Source organism: Mastigoproctus giganteus, chromosome 1, assembly GCF_048544385.1.
Source record: "Mastigoproctus giganteus isolate SK-2022 chromosome 1, ASM4854438v1, whole genome shotgun sequence".
Classification (NCBI taxonomy): Eukaryota; Metazoa; Arthropoda; class Arachnida; order Uropygi; family Thelyphonidae; genus Mastigoproctus; species Mastigoproctus giganteus.
The window spans coordinates 180301671-180321640 of record NC_143575.1 but is presented as its reverse complement, the minus strand read 5'-3'; the positions used below and the strand labels follow the sequence as shown (position 1 = coordinate 180321640).

The window sequence follows — 19970 nt, the reverse complement described above, 5'->3', positions numbered from 1 at the left end:
TTTTACATCGATTGTGGTATATTAGTTTTCTGCTTTTGAAAGGTGTTTAGGTAAAAAAATCGCCTTAAAAAAGTTTTTGTAATTAATAATACTGCGCTCTTCTGGCTTTGAATGACTGCAGAATATAGCGGTAAATTTTTTGACGAAAATGACATGGCTACGGAGGTTTTCATGGAAATTACATTACAATGGGAAAAATCAAAATTATTTGTGAGCTCTTCGCTGATAACGTCAGCAGAAAGTTGAATGGAATGTTTCCCGTGCGAGGGTGTTTGGAAAATCTATGTAGGAGTCTGTGGGAAGGGATAATAGGTAGATGTCTCTGGGAAGGGATTGGAAAATGCTGGTAGACCTGCCAATATCAAAATATCTTATGGTTTGTTGCATTCAGCGCTTGTTCATTGAATATTTCTGTGTGATAATTTCGTAGCCTTCATTAACATTTTTGAAGAATAGAATCTCGTGTATGGAGATCACAGATTGACTGAAGCGTCTCTTTCTGTCTGTCTGACCACTTCGGCACAGACTTCTTGTAGAAGTATTTCATAGGCTGCGGGAAACAGTTAAGTTGATCATCACTAACACTTTTTCTCTTGGGGTTAAAAGTGCTTAAAGTAGTCTGCTGATAGGATTCTTACCCTTTTTTTCATTGGCGCTTATTAGTATTCAAGGCAATAAGCGTTCACTTATTTGTTGTGTTGACTTGTTAGGAAAGTGTTTTATTTTGATCACGGCACATAACTTGTGTCTGAAATATTTGTTTAACCACCTTGTTCCTTACTTACTGTTACGTTTTTGCTTATCTTTAGGAAATGTAATTTTTTTCCCCATCTCACAAAAATGTAATGTGTTGTTGGAAATTGTTCCTTACATTACCTTTTTTTATTTCTTTTACAGGATACATCTTTACAAATGTGTCCTGTAAATAAATAAAACAACGCACATCTGTTTTTTGTCACCCATAAATTAATAAATTTTTTTTATCAAGATCCAAGCAAAATTAATAGTTATAAAACCTAGAAAAATTGTGATAGTACATACTTTACCAGATCTCTTCGACCGATGAGTATCTTCACTTCTCAGCATTTAAACATCAAACGATAATCAAATCATCATCCACATATTGTATTCTCCTTCAGATTGTTCCGAAATATCTTTGTTACTCAAGTTATGCTTACTTAATGATCTCCCTACTCTTACCCTCGTGTTCTGCTTCTGCTCAGGAAAAAAGTAAAAGAGAGATTTCTTCATGATTTCCACTCCCTCTTTGAGTAACTTTTTTCTTTTTTTTTTTGTGTCAAAAGAAAACCGGCATCATCTAATTAACACATCATAGTCAAGGTCTGTATTGCCACAGACGAGGTTTGGTAATAATGTTAGACAGTTTTTCACTTCTGTCATAAAAAAAAAAAAAAAAACTGATACGCGGCTAATATTAAGTAATCGGCAGTGTCTTAGCGCTGCGTCCTCAATTCCTTAGGAAGGAAATTGAAAACTGAAGTTAGGACAGGTAAGAAATAGCTTTCCGTTAAGATTGTGATATTTTTAGGGAACAATTTAGTTACATGAGCGATCGGAGAAGTGTACAGAATTGAAATTTTAAAATAGTGAGAACGAAAGTGAAATTATATTAAGGGGAAAAACGAAAACGAACGAGAAATAAGTAATGACAATAGGGAAGTGCGGAATTAAAAGAAAAATAAAGCAAGAGAAGATGAAAAATAGTGGCATCTTTTCATATGACACTCTAATAATGCTAAAACTTACTACTATGTGTCGCTTTTTTTTTTGTAGTTTTTTTCGTGTAGGAACTCATTATTTTTGTAGCCTCTTGAATAAGCGATGGCAAAGGAGTAAAACCCAAGTAATAAATGAAGCTGCTCCGTTCAAGCCGCGCTCGCTGGCTTCTTTAAGAGTTAATCGACTGCTCTGGTAACGGGCAGCTAGGAATTGATGTAACACCGGCAGCCTTCTGAAGCCTAACGCTGCGGATAAGTAGTTTTGTCCTCCAAAGAGATTTAGAGACCTTCAAAGAAAGCTAAAGAACAGCACGATTAAGGCCATTGATGGGCCATATTTCGAACGACAAGTATGGAACTGACTAATGGATCCCACCTTTTTACGATCGCAGTAAGCGATCGTAAAAAGGTAAGTAAATACTGCCTGGTCGAAGTTAATGAGTATGTCCCTTTGCATAAGCTTCACCGATAGTAAATGTTCACCGTGTACGTGCAATTAGTGAACGAATTTTAAGAAGAGTCAATACTTCCGGTATATTTTGTACATTATTGTTTATTTAACCCTGTAAAAGTCTCGGGTCGAGCACGAATGTACCCTTGTTTATCGTACATTGTGTTCCTCGCACCTTAGTCTGTATTCACACCCTTCTGGCACAGAGCCGTCCCGGGGTTAACCAAGGTTTCTTGGGAAATAAACTTATTTTAATAATAATAATAATAATAATAATATGGAGAGAATAATGTGTCAGTTTCGAATCCCGTCGCAGATGGGAAGAATTCTCAATTTTTTTTTTCACTCGACTGTGCCTATAACAGATGAAAGTACTAGATTGTAAACTTTCCTAGAATACAAGCAGTTCACAACAGGATATACTGACGACTCATGTGTAAGTGCTGAGCTAACCGTAAATAACTAGTTCTAGTAGTGTTTTAGTCCCATCAGAACTTATACCATATTGCGCAGTGTATATTATTATCTCTAAATTGTGTTCTGTGGTCAATTTGCCTGTTTCCAGGAGAAAAACCATGCAACACTCGCCAGACCGACTAACTCAGCCACGTTGTGAAAAAAGCCAATAAAAATTCCTCGCGTCTTTGGAATTCGAACTGGACTTTTTCACTCTGTGGGGGAGGACTGTGAACTATGCCAACCGCGAGAGCCTTGTTTAGGACAACAGATCTCTATTTAAAAGCTTTGTTCTAAAGTCTGCAATTTGAACAAAGATTTAAGCTTTTCTGACATTCCACAAGCCCTCTTTTGTTTAGACAGATTCCCTCACTTTAGAGGCAAGCCAATCTTTAGAACACATCTGTTACAGACAGTGCGTAACATCTGATAAGCGTATTACCTGCATGGAGTATCGTTATTGACGTCATGCAGTTGCTGCACCATGGGCACACCAAATTAATTTTAGGTAATTTACACATCACGAATTCTCGTTGGCATTTGTTACTGTTGTGTTTTCTTGAACATGGGGATCACCTTCAGCATGTTATCACCCCTTGGATATTTTCTTTTTGGAGTTACGCAAGTTACATCAAATTATTGCAGTATTTTCAAACAGAAATAACGTGTGTGTGTGTGTGTGTGTGCGCGCGCGCTTTTAAAGTCTCCAGCGTAATTTAAACAAGAAGGTTGTGAAGTAATAGGGTCGCACCTCCGTTATAAAATTTATTCCCCACTTTATTATTCTCCAGAAAAGTTAATTCTGGTATGGAGAGGGAACAGAAAAGTACAAAATAAACCTGGTAATTGATCAACAAACAAATTTTACAATATTATAAGTAGTATCTTTTATATTATTTGTTTCGTGAATTCTGAAAGAGGTGCTTCCCTATTGGCGAACATCTATGATTATAAACGAAACTTTTTACCTTTGTCAGCAGATGAGCGCAACAAAATTACAAGCAACTACAGCACTTATTTAGACCATCTGCTCTATTCCGTTATGGAAATGTGAGCACCTACACATTATCCCTCATCCAGTAGGAGAAATATTTCGAAACTACAGCTAAAACAGTACGGGCACCTCCTACGCGAAGTAACCGACTGGTAACTTTGTCATTACTGAACATCCCTGCTGCAACACGCAACGGCGCTATTAACACATGCGAAAGATAATGGCAGTCGCTATTAACAAATGTGAACTACCACTTCTTTATCAAGTCTGCAGCATTCCCTGCATGACAGCGACTGGAGATTACATGACCCTGTTCAAGGATGTTAAGCGACTGGCTCATTCTCTTTTTATTTTTCGTCCTCTTTTGGTGTCACAGAGTAGGTCCTAGTACGTGTATAACCGAATTTGTTCAGGTTGATAGCAGGGATGTTTGACGCAAGACAAGTGCATGTTTACTACAGTTATCGCGAATATCCGAAATGCTGTTGCAGAAATAGTCCTAGTGGAACATTTCCTGCTGTTGGAAATACCGTGCAGGGATACTTCTAATAGCTGAAACGTACCAGTCGGACTATTCCAGCAAATATCATTTAGGATATTTACAATTCGTGTTAATTTTACTAACACTTATGTATTCGTGTTAAGGTTACTAACTAATATTGATTCACTGAATATCGTACTACCTCTAGTGCTTTTTATATTATTATAAATTAATTTATTGAATTATATTCATCCCGTTTGGCTAGGATGTCGTACAGACAGAAGCGTCTGATATGGGGCATAGTAGGTAACTTCCCCTCCTGGCCCGTATAGTTTAGGGGGACGGAACTAGATTCTGTGCTCCCTACGGGGAAAGGCCAGTTGGCTGAGTGAGGTTCCTCTGCTGGCTCTGGACGACATCTTGTGTACACGTTATGTACAGTAGTTGGTATTAGTAATGGCATATGATGCAATAAAGTAAGCTTATAAAACATCAGACAAAAAAAAAAAAGACCTTCTCATATCACCTGCTCATCCGCTCCAATAATTTGCTAGTTCTTCCTTGAATTTATCCAAACTACGGACTTCCCCAATAGATGGAAGTTTGTTCCAACAATAAACCACTGGTTGGCTGAAGGCAAATTTCTGCACATCTATCCTGCAATCCGTCCTCAATTTGAATTCATGCTCCGTTATATAATGTGAGGAAGATGAATGCCATGAGCATTGCACTTGCTCAATTAATTCAAAGTCTAAAACGATCATCGGTCACCTCCCAGCTGCCTAGTCTCCATACGCTGCAATTTTCAGAACTGAATACTTTCTTGGTAAGACCAACCTTTCGTTCCCTTTCTCAATCTCTTGCCCTTCTCTTTACGGGCGCCTCCGTAGCCGGGTGGGAAGGAGCAGCAGTGCGTAGCACACGCTTCTTGATTAGACCGGGGTTCGAGCCCGTCACCACCAAATACGGAGAATGCGGAAAGGTCAGGGAATGACCACCGCATATCCCGGAGCAATATGGCCTTAGTTGCTAATGCTCCTAAAAACCAAATAACAAACTTTCTCTTTACCCATTCTAGCAGACTGACGGACATCAGCAGTTACAAATTCAACATTATTACAATCTTGAACATATGTAGATATGTTTAGTGTGTGCTTGTATTTTTCGCCAAGGGTGCTAAGCTCCTGAAGGTTTTAGCAATTTTTGTCTGTGATCGGGTGCAGAGAAGGGCAAGAGATTGAGGAAGGGAACGAAAGGTTAGTCTTACCAAGAACGGCTTCAGTTCTGGGAATTGCAGCGTCTGGAGACTAGGCAGCTGGAAGGTGACTGATTGAGGATTTTAAGGCTTTGAATGAATTAAGCAAGTTGAATGCTTGTGGCATTCTTAATCTTCCTCAGATTATATAACAGGGAACATAAATTCAAATTGAGGACGGATGGTTGATAGGAGACAAACCATGCAGTCATTAGCCAAGCACGACTAACTCGATCAAAGTATTAAAAAAAAATTAATTCCGTCTAGACGGTATTCAAACCTATCCGCTTTCAATACAATGTGGAAGAACGGCGATCTTAACCGCGAGGATTGTATGTATTGGAATGCAGAGGTCTTGGTAAAGCACTACCATTCAATTAAACCTTCCTTCGCAAACTTCGGTTTGGAAATTAAGAGCAAATGGATGACTCCTGTTATGACGAGTAATGCTCTCTTAGCATTCAAGGGCATGAATCTTCTTGGCACTCCTTTTTTCATTTTATTTGTTAAAGCTGTTCTTTTTGTAGCATTTCAAACTACAAAATTCTCAAATAATGCTTATGTCATGCTATGTCTCTAAACCTTTAATGTTGTGCGTCTCCCGAACGCAAGTCAATTTTTTTCAATCATATTTGTATATTAAAATAACTTTGCGATAATAAACTTTTATTTTTAAATTTCAGAGATATTATGTACTTGCACATCGATAAGTTGGCCGCGAAGCAGTTCGCTCTTCCAGAGCTATAGCTAGTTGAATTCATGTTGTCCCAGTATACATATGACATTTCTATTGGAGTTTACCCTGATTTCTAATCTCTTGGCAATAAGCACATTACAAATATTGCAACCTCTTCATTTAAAAAACAAAAAAAACCAAAAAAAAAAAAAAAAAACCTAGGTTTTCCCTTTCGCTCCTGGCGTTACTTTTCTTTGAAACAGCTGTTTACTCTGTACAAATCCCAAATCCGCATTACCGTGGAATATAGTTCCTATGTCTGGGATGGTGCCCCCCAAACCACTCAGGCTTCTCGATTCCATTCAAAAGAGGACAGTTAGGTTAATTAATTAATCATCTGACTGAGGATAAACTGTCAACATGAACGGATGCACTTGGTCAGCAACGATGTTTAGGTACGGTGTGGCATTCAGACTTGAATCCATGGGTATCAATGGACCCAACGTGTGCCAAGAAAACATTCCCCACACCATAACATTGCCCACACCACCTTGCACAGTAGTCGTCAGACACGACGGGTGCATGGATTCATGTTGTTTTCGCCAAATTCTGAGCCTTCCATCAGCATGATGCACCGGGAACTTCGACTCGTCAGACCAAGCAACTGTTTTCCAATCCACGATAATCCAGTGCTGGTGTTGCTGTGCCCACAGGAGGCATGCTTTCTTGTTCTTCATTGATAACAAAGGTACGCGTTGTGGCCGTCGGCTGTTGTAGCCCATTCGCGACAATGGACTGGAGGTTCGTTGCGATATTTTGTTCAAGGTTCTATTCTGACGTGATATGCGACATTGTGGCCCGTCTGTTTGCTTACACAATTCTAGCCATCCTCCTCTGACCTCTCATCAACAAGCGATTTTTTTCCACAGGAGTGCCGTTGAGACGATGTTTTCTGTTCGTTGCATCATTCTTGAAACTGTGGTGCGTGAAAAGTTTGCCGTTTCAGAGACGCTTTGTCCAGCACGTATTGCACCTACTACCATGCCACGTTCGAAGTCCGTTAAATCACTCATTTTCCCCAGTCTTGCTACGGTTTGTACGTTTAACTGATACTAGAAAGGTTGTTCCGCTGCATTTATATTCACAACTGTGGTCATGTGACTTGCAGCGTTGTGGGACAAACCATTTGTGTGCACAGCAGGGGTGTACCTAATAAAGTGGCAGCACAGTGTCTGTATTTAATATATATATATATAAACTGATATTAAATCAATTAATGCCAGTAGCATGGCAAAATTAATTTTCGTATTTTATTATCAGTTATACATTGGACATCATGTGGAGGAATGTGCATTTTGCTGCCTCTAATGATAGCTTTATATTTATTTTTTTATAATTTTCGTATTATATTTTGTACCAATTTGTTTTCAATTATTTCATTATGCTAATATATATATATATATATATATATATATATATATATATATATATATATAAATCCATCCATTGGGTTTAACTATAAGTAACAAAATAGTGAAAAGGATTTATACTCAAATTTGGGCTTCTCGTAATGGAAGGAGCTTACTTATATATTGTGTGTGTGGGTGCACACACTACCCTACCATTAATATTCGGACATTCCTCCTTGATGGAGAAACAGGTCCTATGCTTGCAACACTTCTCGGAACCTGCATATAAATATGCACACTGGGCTTCGAACAGACAATTACAATAGTGGACATGCAAGATGACACGTTCAACAGAATTAAGACTTACAACGTGGAATGATAGTAGGATGCAACGTAAGCAAGCGTGCTGTACGAGACATCGTAGTCACTCTGGGAATCTCTAGGTCAACGGTTAGTGACGTCATATGCAAATGGCAGAGGAATGGGACTGAATCTGACAAAAAACGGCCTGGTAAACCCCGAAAACTAACAGAACAGGACAAGAGAATTCTGCGAAGAACTGTGCGCGAAATCGTAATTTACCATTGTCTCAAGTAACACGAATACTCTGTGAGAGTATTGGGACTAATGTCAGCACTAGTACAATACGAAGGACGCTCCATGATATGGGTTACAATGGTCATGCAGCTGTTCACAAGCCATTGATCACCTCAACAAATGCTAGACGCCCATTAACATGGTGTAAAGAGCGCAAATCCTTGACTGTAGTCCAGTGGAAAACAGTCCTATGGACAGCAGAGTCGAGGTTCGCACTCTACCAGTCTGATGGCCGTTCATGGGTGCCGCGAATGCCAGGGGAACAGTTCCTTCCTGATTGTATCCTTCCAAAAATTAAGTTTGGTGGAGGCAGTGTTATGGTATGGGGGATGCTTTTCATGGTTTGACTTAGGCCGATTAGGCGTTATCGACAAAACCATGAATGCTGTGCAATACCAGGACAGCCTAGAGAATCATGCACTTCCAACATTTTGGCAATCCTTCGGAGAAGGCCCATACATGTATCAGCACGACAACGCGCCGTGCCATACTGCTCGGGTAATAACAGTGGTTTGCGGATATGGATGTGGAAAATTTGGATTGGCCAGCCTAGAGTACTGATCTGAACCCTATCGAGCATCTTTGGGATGTGTTGGATCGTCGGGTACGTGCACGTCGAGATAGCCCAAAGAACAAGGACGAACTAGTGGCTGCGTTAAAGGCCGAGTGGAGGAACATATCACCTGGGATTTATGAAAAGCTGGTTGAGATTATGCCGCGAAGATTGAAGGCCGTCATAAAAGCAAAAGGTTTCAGCACAAAATATTAAAGGATACAATAAAAGCTTTTTTTGTCTAAAGGCAGGTGTTCGGATATTAATGGTAGGGCAGTGTGTTCGTGTGTGTATATATATATGTATATATATATATATATATATATATATATATATACACACACAAAGGGTACTAGGAAAGTTTTGCAATATGACGCAAAAATGAATCACAGGAAGCTGCTTGTTGCTGCATGTTGAGACATGTTCATACGTGCATAGTAGCCGCCGCGCCAAGTCGATGGGCTCAGTTATTCATTAGTGTGAGAGTGTAAAGTGCTTGCGATGGCATCGTGGTCACGAAATGAGATAAGGACAGTTTTGCGGTATAATTTCGTGCGTGGTTTAACCATAGACCAGTCCTTAGAAGAAATGACTCTTGCACTAGATGATGATTGTCCACATCGTACAACGATATTCAGGTGGTATAGAGAATTCCAAAGGGGAAATTTCACTCTGGAGGATTCGGAGAGGCCGGGAAGGCCACGAACGTCAGTTACGGAGGAAAACGTTACTGCTGTGAGGAAAATGCTTGACGAAAACAGGCGAGTGACCTACCAACAGATAGAGGATACTTTGGGCCTAAATGCACCAGCAATTCGTTCGATTCTGCAAGATCATTTGCACGTGAAGAAACTTTGTTCTCTCTGGGTGCCGCATCAACTGACTGAAGAGCAGATGACACGGCGTGTGACTTGGTGCCGGGAGATGTTAAAAAAGTTTGATAAGGGACAATCTCGGTATGTGAACAACATAGTGACAGGTGACGAGACTTGGCTGTACTATTACGATCTGCCGACCAAGGCTCAAAACAAAGTTTGGGTATTTGATGATGACGACACACCTGTAATTGTCAGAAAATCCCGATCTGTAAAGAAGAAAATGATAGCTGTATTTTTCAAATCGAGTGGAATTGTGGAACGTGTCGTTTTGGACATGCAGAAGACAGTCACAGCTAAGTGGTATACTGAACAATGCCTGCCTAAAGTCATTGGATCTATGAAGAACCTGCGGCCAAAGTCAAGAATGGACACCTGGTACCTCCATCACGATAATGCTAAAGCTCACCGCGCCAAAGCCTGCACTGAATATTTGACCACGACAGGACTGAAACTTCTCGAGCACCCTCCCTACAGTCCAGACCTTGCTCCCTGCAACTTTGCACTGTTCCCGCATGTGAAAATGAAGCTAAAAGGGAGGCGGTTTTCCAGTGATGAGGACCTTCTACGGGCTTGGGACAACGAGTGTACTTTACTCCCTAGTGAAACTTGGCAGAACTGGTTTAAAGATTGGTTTCGGAGGATGGAGAGGTGTATTGAATGTAGAGGAAATTACTTTGAAAAAATTAAATAAAGCTGTATTGCAAAACTTTCCTAGTACCCTTTGTATATATATATAAAAAACAAATGATATAAAAAAATTATTTAAAAATTTTGGGATTCTTAAAATGGATATGGAGGTCTTCATAACATCAATATAGGCTATTCCTCCTGCTTAAAAATGTATATATTACACATGTTCCTGCTTATGCTTTCTGGGTCTGGTCATCATATATGTTCATCAAATAATAGGACTAAAGAAAGTTAAAAATTAAATAAATAAAAACATTACATTGTTTGTGCTGTCGTAGAGGTTTTTGACTACGATAAAAAAAAAATCCAATACTGATTGATGCGATAACTTGAAATTGGAGACGTAACAAGGCTTAAGAAAAAACCTATTCCATATTTTCAACCAGTTAATAAGTGGTTTTATTTTCAATTTAATTAATGGCGTTAATAAATAACAAACAGTTCTTATGTTGATAAGAGCCCATAACTTCGATGCGCGTCAAAAAAAAGTCTGAGAGACTCCTCACCGTGTTCGACATTGTATGACAGACAATTATTACTATGACTACAGTAATAAATTACCACTTTATATCTTTAAATCAGACAAAATCCTTCAAAACAAAACTAAAATCTTTTTAAAATAAAACAAATTCAAGATCACTAAACTATGCTAAAATAAATTAAATTGTTCAGTTGTAATGTAACTTTAATATACGAAAGTTGACCTAACCGGGTGTAACGTTAGGTAACATAAAATACTGTCTTGCATATGGATTGCCCTCTTCGGTAGCAGCAGCTGATAGAATCACCATCCTTCCGAAGACCAGATGGAAAACAGAGTTCGAATCCTGTCGATGAAGTGAGGAATTTTTTTCAGTGTAGCAGAGTTCGTTGGTCCCAGGCGACTGTAGCATGGTTTTTTTTTTTTTTTTTTTTTTTTTTATCCTGGAAAATACTGTTAATTCGTACAGCAGTCATGCATGACCACCGAACACACGCAATTTACACACATTACACTGAACAACAAATTTTGGGTCATATCTTGTTAAGGGCATGAAAGTAAGTTTACTCTATAGATTTTGGGGTGCTAAACACGGAAATAGTGCTTAAAATGGCAGATTGGCTCTTTTTTTCGAAAAAAAGTAGTCTTTTTATATTTACAAAGTATTTTGTTATTTATGTGGCAGTAAGATGTAGCTACGAACATAACTGTACCAAACACAGGACCTTTTCGCCTTTTTCTTGTATTCAGCTTCGGGATCATCCCTTTACATCATCCAACAATAATCGGCTAACATGCCGGCACTCCATTTGCATCTTTGTTCCATCGCTGCGATGTCTTGATGGAAGAGCTCACCATATTCATCGCTGGCGGGAAGAAATCCAGGTGTGAGTGCAAGAAATGCATCTTCAATGACATGTTGAACCCCAGTTTTCCTTAAGTAATGATATTCCACAAGCTGCCTGTAGTGGCCGGCTTTAAGATTTCCTAGAAAACCAGTCGAAACACTGAGAAGGCCTTCCACGCTGATTTCTCGCTATCACTAAGGGGGCCACATTCGAACTGTTCATCTTTGAAAGTTGCCTTATTTGTGTACCAATGAAAACGCCTGCCTTAATCTTCTCTGCGCTAAGGAATGTTCTTGAGAATTTCTCGTGCAAGTATGTGAATGCAGGACCGTTCACTTCTAAAGTTTTCACAATCCCCAGCTTGATGTGGAGTGGTGTAAGCAAAACTTTATTTGGATCTACCAGCGGTTCAAATGGTAAGTTCTTAATTCCAGGTGTTAATAACTTTCGTTGAGACCAACTCCTCTTCTCGTAATGCATATCCTTGGCACGACTATCCTACTCGCAGAGAGAGCAACAATACGTAATGTAACCCTTTTTCTAGTCCTAATGAAATGGAGATTACCTTTTAAATAGTAGAGGATGTTCTCCATATTTGCGTTTTTTTTTGTTTTTTTTTGACGACATACGCAAGAGGTATTGAAGGTAGTATATTCCTATTTTGTAATAACGCAGCCTTAAGACTAACCTTAGAAGGGTCTATAAATAGTCTCCATTCTTCGGGAATGTGAGTCATGTTGATTGCTGCCATTAGACCATCAACATCCTTACAAACAGTGAGTCATCTTCTGTTTGATAGAATTTATCATAGGCTTTATTTCTGTGAATGTTGTCACTTGCACAGAAAGATTTAGATTCTAAATTTTAGATTCCACTGTTTTAGCCTCGAGGCCAAAAGCTCTGCCTTATTCTTCTGCAGTTCGAGATCCCTGAGGAGGTCATTAAGCTCACTTTCTGTGATCTTATGTGGTTCAGAAGGATAAAGGTTTGGACAAAATGGTGGATCCCTTAATGTGGATGGTTTCTGTACTTCTTCGTGTATATCAAGTTGATCTTTATTAGATTATACAGATGAACGGGCGGGTGGTTCAGAAATAGGTAGTATTTCACGGTGAGGCACGAGACAAATTGCAGTTGGTATATTTGGGTATGTCCCTTTTCCTGTCATCCCTTTTCTAATGGAAGGCATCATAGAGAAGTAAGTCTGTGACGTGATTTGTTGGCTCCCTCCATATCATGGACACTGCGAAAGGCATAAAACGCGAATTTCGATTCGCCCACGCGTTGAGTTTTGATGAACAGGTAGTACAGCATATGTGTTGAGCCTAGTTCTTGTCGCCTATTTTACACCCAAAGTACAAGTAGGCCTTTTTAATGGCTCGAGTTAAGGGACGTTTTCTTGAAGCTAACATGACTTCTCCACATACGTAACAGAAGTCATCCCGACTACTCACACATTTACGAGGCATATTAATCTCACACGACACAAATACTGCGCAAAAAATAGGAATCTTGCAGAGAACAACCATTAACTGAGAATAAATCACCCAGTACCTAGCCGTATTCGGGGATTATTGTAACAGAGTTGAAGATTCATTTGAGGCCACAGTTGCCTATCACGTGATGTAAATCGAGGCGACATTTGCCTAAGAGCATGCTGGTACTTAAACTGTGGTTTTGTCATGCATTCTGCCGAGAGCCATAGTTGATAGTGTAGAGCAGTGGTTTCCAAACTTTGTTACTACGCCTCCTTTTAAAAAAAATCTAATCTTGGCGCCTCCCCCCCCCCTTTATTTCATAAAATAATACAGACACATTTTTAAATGGTAAAAATGTATTAATACAGAAAATGAAAAAAAACTAATTGACAGAATAATAACAAGGTTTTACTATCTGTATATTCATTTTTAAATTAATTTGTTTTTAATGCGATGGATGTGCTTGTTTACTAACAAAGTTTTTCAGATCTAGGTGTCATTGAGGATAGTGTTACTCCTAGCTCTTTTTGTACTACTAAACGGGCTCGATATTTGGATTTCATTGCATCTAATGCAGAAAATTCCGTTTCGCATAAATATGATGTTACGAATGGCAGCAGTACTTGCATTGCTTTGCTTGACAAAGTATTATATTCTTCACTTCGATTCAACCAAAATTGAACTAGGGTTTCACTCTGAAATTTTTGTTTCAATGAAGTATCGCATGATAATTCTATCAACTTTTTCTTTTCAATAGTTGTCAATCCAAATTCATCATCTTGTTCATCAACAAATGGATTCTGTATCCACGCGAACTGTGTAAAATCAATATCTTCGAAATAATGTGAAAAGTGCATTAGCAAACCATCCAAGTGTTCAGTAAATAGATTTTTGTTTGCTTCAATATTAACTCTGGCGCAGAAATCATTTAAAAGTGGAAACATGTCGAACTTATTTTTTTGTAAATTTGATTTCCACAGCTCCAATTTTTTATGAATGCTTTCACTTTGTCTTTTTGAATCAGTGAATGCATTTGTGGTCCTTGCATTGGTTTATTCAAAACACTCAATTTTCCAAAAATTTCAACCAAATAGGCAAGTTTAACAATAGACTTATCATTCCTAAATAAATTTGCCTCTTCATTATGATTTTCATCAAGAAAAATTGCAATCTCTTCTTTGAGTTCAAATACCCTTTGAATCACTTTTGCACGAGATAGCCAGAGCACTTCACAATAGTATAGAAGTGAGGTATAATTAGCTTCCATATCTTCACACAGCTTTGCAAACAACCTAACTTTTAAAGGACTGTTTTTTTTTTATGTAGTTTATAACTTTCTTAACTTTTGTAAAAATGTAAAAGTTCCTCGCTCATATTTTTTGACGCAAAAGCTGCTCCGTGAAGTATGCAGTGCGTCCAGATAACTTCGGGTGCTTTCTTTTTAACTAATGCTTGAAGACCTGCTTTGTGTCCTGACATTGACTGTGCTCCGTCAGTACAGAGTCCAATGCAGTTATTCCACATTATGTCGTTCTCATCAAAAAAGTATCAATTATATTAAAAATTTCATTGGATGTGGCCTTTCCAGGAATGGGGTTGCAAAAGAATATATCTTCTATTATATTAGTTTCTGCAACATATCGAACATATGCAGTTAAATGAGCATCTTTAGCTACATCAGTTGCCTCATCTACTTGTATGGCGAATTTCGAAGTATGCAGTCGAGAAACTAACTGATCGCAAAGATCTTCAGTTATATCATCGATTCTTCTGCCAACGGTATCATCAGCAAGCGGTATTTGTCGCAACTGTTTCGCATATGATTCGCCGAACATTATTTTAACCATATCAATAGCTGCTGGCAAAACTAGAGTTTCTTCTATTGTGTGTGGTTTTTACATTTCGCGATTCTGTAAGAAACTTGGTACGACGCTAGCAATGCATTTGATGGAACAAACGTTTTTTGAACGTTTGCTTTTGTTTATTAAACTCATCTAATTTTCTTTGAAAAAATTCTATGGGCTTACCAACGTATTCAGAATGCATAGTTTTATGGTGCCGTTTTAATTTGCATGGTCTCATACTATCTGAAGCCAAAACTTTCGTACAAAACAGACACATTTGGTTTTTCACAGCCATCTATAATAACACTTGTGAATCCTAATGATAAATAGGATGGATCGTATTTTCTTATTCTTGTTATCAGCTATATGGTGCAAGGAAGCCTGAGGCTTATGCTGCACCAGCCAAAAAAAAAAAAAAAAAAAAAAAAAAAATCGAGAGAGAGAGAGAGAGAGAGAGAGAGAATCACCAAGAGAAGAATGATGATATCCAGCTCAGGACCCTGGGTGTGCCAAGCCCATACTCATCAGGTGTGAGCCCCTGGGGTTAATTGTCTTGGGAGTTCTACCTTCTTGTTGCTTGTATTCCCACTACCTTTACTTGCATCAGTATCTTCATTATTAGTGGATTTTCTCTTGTAACCAGTCAAATTTATCCATTCATCTAAAAATATTAGGATTAAATTTATATTCTTAAAAAATAACTTCTAAATTACTAACGATTATTATCAGTAAGTAATCACGCCAAAAACAATAAAAAAACAATCGCACACCGCTGAAACGCTTCTGTTGACACTTTAGCTACGAGTGACGTTTGAATTTGAGGTTGTTTTTATGGTTACTGCGACTAGCAGTTCTAGCGGCCGTTTTATGAACTATGCACGAAATTGCAAACCAGTGGTGTCATCCAATTTCCGAAACAACGGGTTTCCAATAAAAAAAAAAAAAAAAAAAAATATATATATATATATATATATATATATATACACACAGGGTGATTCACTACCAGTGCGACAAACTTGCAGGAGGTGTAGGGGGCACAAAGACGAATCGGAATCACATAGCATTTCAGGGTCCGAAATGCCTTCATCATGCGGTAGAGGACGTTGAACGGGAGGTCGCGTGAACAGCGATCCCGCTGGAAGTCACCATTTGCGAACCGGTTCCCGAGCCAGTAGGATGGACGAGTATTCAAACGTTGAACTGTCCGACATGCACCTCGCGTATGGAGCTGCGGACTGTAACGGCGCTCTGCGCTTGTACCAGGAACGTTTCCCGCACAGGCGTGCTCCTCATCATACGATTTTCGCACGTGTGCACAGAAGGTTACGTGAGACTGGTTGGTTGTTTCACGAGAGGTATCATGAATCGAGAGCGAACGACGAGGACGCCAGGCAATGAGGAGAATGTCCTACGTCTTGCAGAAGGCAATCAGAGTACGAGTACTCGAGCGATAGGCCAACGATTGGGTATTTCCCAATACACTGTATGGAGGATACTGCCAACAAACCAAATGAGTTCATACCATCTGCAACGCATCCAATCATTGGAGCCTGCGGATTATCCATTCCGGAGGACTTTTGCTACTTGGTTTCTTCAACAGAAACGGTTCGCAAATGCTGACGTCCAGCGGGATCGCTGTTCACGCGACCTCCCGTTCAACGTCCTCTACCGCATGACGAAGGCATTTCGGACCCTACAATACTATGTGATTCCGATTCGTCTTTGTGCCCCCTACACCTCCTGAAAGTTTGTCACACTGGTAGTGAATCATCCTGTGTGTATATATATATATATATATATATATATATCTCAATCTTTACTGTAGTTACAAAAACCATATTTTCGACCATGCAGCTAATGCTATACTATGCAATCTACCTATATATATCATAGATAGCACGTACGCACTAAATCATGTATATTACATTACATCACATCATAATTCATCAATCCATTTCAGCAAAATATAATATTTTTTTTCCAAGTAAATGTTTATATCGAAGTTAGAGTGAAATAGGTGGTGGTAAATGCTTTAAAAAATAGGTTATAAAATTCAATGTTATGTTATGTTATGAAAGTTTATTTATATGTATATATATTTTTAATTTATATATGTTATGAAAATTTAATTTCTGTTAAACTTTCGCGCCTCCTTTTACACTAGTCCGCGCCTCCTCAGGGAGGCGCGTCTCCCAGTTTGGAAATCACTGTTGTAGAGTTACTTGCTAATATGAGACTTGCTAATATGAGACTCCTAATTCGAAAAGAGCATTAATGTGATTTTCGTGTAGAACAGCATAAAATTAGTCAAGATTGGGTATTTGTTTTCGTAACATTTTTACGTGTTGACCAGTATTATATACGGCGCAGTATGGCCCAAGTTGCTGATGCGTCTTAAATCCTTCTTACTACTGCTACATATGGATTTCAAGAATATTTTATTATTAAATTTGAAAATAGTTATTTAAAAATAATAGTTAGGAACACCTTTATGTAAAATTGTTTAGTTTTGATTATTAACGTCTTTCGCTGAAATGCATTACTTTATAAAACTTCTTGATATATAATATTTTCGGAGGTCTTTGATGGAGGTCTGAGTCTTGCCTTGTAATTTACTCTTATCTTTAATTTCGTAATAAAGGCCAATCCATGGAGTCTTGATAGTAAATCATGATTTAATTTGGTAATATTTTCGAAAAGTCTAATGTATTCAGATATTTGGGAATGTGTGTTATAAATATTACTTTTATTACACATTTAGTATACTTCTATAACCATTGTAAATTAGCTATTCTAGTTTACCCGGAGCTCGTATGCCGAATTTTGTGATTGAGTTTTTTGTAACATTTTGTGATGCGTGGATCGCATAATATAGTGGAGGTTTGCTGATAATGTCAAAAATAGCGTTCTAGTTTAACCTTCTATTACGGGGGAGGGGGGGGGAGAAAACCCCTACATCTGAATTTGATCACGTATATGTGAAGTAATAAAATTACATATAAAACTCATTTATTTTGTTACACTACTGGTTCATTCGTTACCCTTGTGTTAACTCTAAATAATATCTTGATTTTCTATGTCAGTCGTTTGTGGAGATGCATCAATTACTTAATTTCGTACTTAAAATCGATTTTTGGTTGATACTTTTCGAATAATATATGATTTTTCTTTGTAGATACAAAATTCGAGGCTGAGATTATGAACAAACATGTATTCAAGAAGTTTTAATAACGTATAATAGATTGTTATGAATGCAGTCTATATTTCCTTTGTACGATGTGTTTGCTTGATTATACGAGTGCATAATCATACTCGAAATTCGAAGATGAATATGCACTCGCATAATCATCTTGCGTATCAAGCTACGGAGAATATTTATTCCGTCATAGTTAAGCACATACAGAAAACTGTGACGGAATAAAGATTCTGAAGAAAATAGAAATACAGCTTACTTCCTGGTATTTGAAAACCAGTGATCACTGGCCTTAGAATAAAAGCAGTATAGACATCTTGGGTTTTGCCAGTTAATATTGCTAAAAGAAAGCAAGTAAAACTTGTGTTGAAGTTTTACTTGCATGGGAATGCTATTTTTCAGTTTCTTGATAGGTTGGGATAGTCGAAGTCCCACTGTATAAATTCATTAATACCCTCGATTCAAAAAGTGCTGAAAATTTATTTAATTTCAGTCAGAGTAAATACGGTGTATGTTCGTATATTTAGTTCTTAATTAATGAGTCAATACAAATAGAATCGGTGTCTAAGGAGAAAATTAGTGGGTAACAGAAAAGAATCTTTATCTTCATAATGGAGACTAATTATTTAGGGGAGAAGTAAGATTATTCCCGTTTGTTAAGAAATATACTGAGGCATCTCGTTTACAGCTAATGGTCTCAAGGAACGGTGGCTTCTCCAAAACTTTGTTTGAAGGTGGGGGGGGGGGGGGCAAGAGAGCGCAACGGGTTGATGATTTGAGTGGAAGACGACGACTGTGTATAAGAAAGAAACATAAATTAAGTTTAATGTAATTTAAAAGCATTTTAATACTACGTGAAACAAGATGTCAAGAGGAATGAAATGCCATTACATATTTAATATCTTATATTGAGCGAGAATTTTATTTTGAACTTTAAGTAGAATTCATATTAATGTTCTTGTAATAAAATTGTTAATTTAAAATTCACATGTCCAATGTAAGTTCTTAAAAAGAATTTTTGATGCGCAATATGGCTAATATTACTCGCAAAGTATCATGTTTCCACTGTGCAATCAGACAGTAACCTTAATAATTTGCCTTTTTATGCAGAAATGAATATCCAGAGTGATTTCGAATGTTCAATGCATATCGAAGGTCACGTGAAACTAAATAGGCAGAGTATGAACACTATTATACTTACCAATCCCGTCGTGCAGTCTTCTGTTTGGATGGATGTTGATGGTATGTTCGTACATCCGACCAGCTTCCGATATTCCCTCTGACCTTATGTAGATTTCGGATAAAGACTTTTTTTTTTTTACGCCATTAACAGAATCTGACTTGACTTACATTAGCAGGGGAAGAACTTAACGGCGTAAGAGAGGAAGCAAAAAACCAATAACATTTTCGCGTCGAAGAAGTGTAGGAGAGTGTCTAACTTCTTAAGTACTGATTTCGAGGATCACGCCAGGCTGCCTCTTGTGGGATGACTGTCCTACGAGTGGTGTTTCTGCTCTTCGTCAGAGGCTGTCGCACGCTTGGCAGATCTGTCAGCTTTGCTCGTTGAAATACCGGTTTGACAACGATAAACTAATGGCGAGTAGCGCCCTCTAACGGTGCTAATGGCGCATAGCAAAAGTGCCCGCTTGGAATTGTAATGCCGCATTCCGTAGCTTGTTTAAGTTGGGGTAATAAAATTACTGATAATTACAGAATGTACATGTTTTTTTTTTTTTTTTGCTTTGAATACAATCTCCGATTCTGATAATTAATAGCTGGTTATTTATTTTCTTTCCAGAAAGACTGGGTAGGTATGTCATTATATATTACGCATAGTTCAGAGAACTTGAGGATTCCTACGCCGGAAATGCTCTTGCTTTAGACATTATGCACACATTTTTATTCAGTATTTACAGCAGAATGAATAAAAGATGAGTAAACTGTTTA

General features: G+C 38.1%; 1 protein-coding gene across 1 annotated transcript in view; it reads right to left on the bottom strand.

Annotated features, from left to right (window-relative positions):
- Positions 1-19337, bottom strand: part of LOC150091332 (neuropeptide CCHamide-1 receptor-like) — a 68420-nt gene extending 49083 nt beyond the window's left edge. Inside the window, exon 1 of the mRNA XM_090383237.1 lies at positions 19225-19337. The gene's annotated coding sequence lies outside the window, so the exon portion shown is untranslated. The remainder of the gene's footprint in view (positions 1-19224) is intronic.
- Positions 19338-19970: the final 633 nt, after the last annotated feature.